Genomic DNA, 2,020 nt, shown 5'->3' with positions numbered 1-2,020 from the left:
GGGGGTGGAATTTTGGGAGATCAGTGGCAGGGAAGAAGATGAGAAAAGAGGGTTTGGGCACAGTGGGATTACTCCAAGATGTGGGGAGTGAGTGGGAGACAGGAATACAGAAAGAAACACACAGAGAGAGGAGACAGAGACAGCCACACTTGTAGAAAAAGTGAAGAAGAAAGGGACTCCCTGATGTTTGATATGTAGCAATTTAGGAGACAGTTTTCCAGATGAGGAATATAAATAATTGCAAATAATAAATAGTATTTTTCCCAAAAATGTTGTACTCTTATTTAATTGTTAATAAATATTGATTATACCACCTTGGCACTTTTGTCAAAAAGGACACATTGATGGGAAGTTAGTGTTGCGTTGCCTCGGTAACCCTCATCTAAATGCTTAAAAATTACACTACACTTAAAAAAGTGTAGGCCACACTGACATACTGTATATGTGGCTGCAAGTGAAAGCAAAGTAATGGCTTCATTATCCTATAAAATATCTTAAAATGTCAATAAGAACGCTGATTTTGTAAATTAAATCAAGAAGTGTTTTCACTTAAGGGTGCTTTAAACAATGTTGAGTGACGTTACTTCTTGTTGACGTTCAAACAAAACAAGACTAGCTTGCCCCTCCCTTCTGTGCTTCCGCGCACTAACCCGCTCAGCCCCCACCCCCAAATCCTTCTTGTCGGTTATTGGCTGGAACGCTGGAACACTGTGTGTGTATGCTTCTTGGCCCAGATGGGCCCAGGTGGGCCCAGTTTGTTCTTGTTGCCGGTTGGAGACCCTGGGCTGTCTACAGAGACGCGTTTTTTTTTACAGTGTGTTCTGGGGACAGGCAGCTCGTGGATAATGAGATATTTGTTGTATGTGACAACAAATGGTGTAGCCTAAAACACATGTGGCATCGCCTACAGCACCTTTAACGTCCTGTTATGATTGTGTTGATGGCATGTGTGTATTATTTCTATGGTAAACAATAGGAGTGGGAATCCCCAGAGGCCCCACCATACGATATTATCACAATACTTCTGTCACGATACAATATTAGCAAAATCCTTATGTCACGATACAATATTACCACAATACTTATGTCACAATACAATATAATCACAATTCTTATGCCACGATACGATATTGTCACAATGCTTAAGTCACAATACAATATTACCGCGGTACTTACGTTGCAAAACGCTATCACAATACTTATGTCATGATGAGATATTATCATAATACGATATTATTGCGATTTTAAACCTATTGCAAATTTCTGCAATGTATTGCAAGTTTACCTTTTTTCTAATTCAAATTATGTCCCTCCTCCCCCACATTTGTTTTATCTAGAAAAGATCAATTTCCCCCTCTCACTCAACTGTGCCATCTAGTAAGGAAGTCCCAAACAAGGATTTTTTTTAAATGCTTAATCCAGCGTTTATTTTTTTGATTAATCTAACAATTCATTTTTCAATTAGCGATTATTTGCCAATTGCTCATTATTAACAAATTACACAAAACAGATTTGAATATGGTTCAAATCTCTATTTATTGAACTTGTTTAGCACTGTTCAAGTAAAATTAATTTGTTGTGCAACCTGAAGCTGGATGGAGGCTATGAATCCAAGAAAAAAATAAAATCAATTTCAGGAGGAATACAAAAATAAAAACTTAAAGTAAACAAAGCAAGTGCAAAAAGAGTAGCGTGTGTTTGCCTTTTTTTTTTTACAGTAATAATGAATAAACTCTTGTTTAACATCCAAGCTCTTCTCCCTTTAATCTTACAGAAAAAAATTGCAATTTTAGCAACATATGAACTCATATGTATCAAACGAATCCAACAATAAAACAAAGTAACATTTCAAGTCACCTTCAGGAGGAATACACAAAGAAAAAAAAATGTGTGAGATTTCTGAAACAATCTGGCTTGGCTGCTCAATTATTCAAGACAGTGCTACAGATGGGGGAGACGCAGCGCAGTTTACCTCACACTCCAGTCAGTGCAGGACATGCTGTGTATGCGTGAGCCAAGG

At 37.6% G+C, this 2,020-nt stretch overlaps 1 protein-coding gene and 1 long non-coding RNA gene across 3 annotated transcripts in view; one reads left to right on the top strand and one right to left on the bottom strand.

Moving 5' to 3' along the window:
• The window catches only part of efna2a (ephrin-A2a), a 91,946-nt gene that overhangs the window by 67,419 nt on the left and 22,507 nt on the right, over nt 1-2,020 (top strand). The gene's annotated exons all lie outside the window — the stretch shown is intronic.
• LOC116670258 (uncharacterized) overlaps nt 1-2,020 on the bottom strand; it is a 23,568-nt gene that overhangs the window by 6,161 nt on the left and 15,387 nt on the right. The window contains exon 2 of the long non-coding RNA XR_004326983.1: nt 315-321. This is a non-coding gene — a long non-coding RNA (uncharacterized LOC116670258). The remainder of the gene's footprint in view (nt 1-314; nt 322-2,020) is intronic.

Source organism: Etheostoma spectabile, chromosome 20 (genome assembly GCF_008692095.1).
Source record: "Etheostoma spectabile isolate EspeVRDwgs_2016 chromosome 20, UIUC_Espe_1.0, whole genome shotgun sequence".
Classification (NCBI taxonomy): Eukaryota; Metazoa; Chordata; class Actinopteri; order Perciformes; family Percidae; genus Etheostoma; species Etheostoma spectabile.
This window is presented reverse-complemented; position numbering and strand designations above follow the sequence as displayed.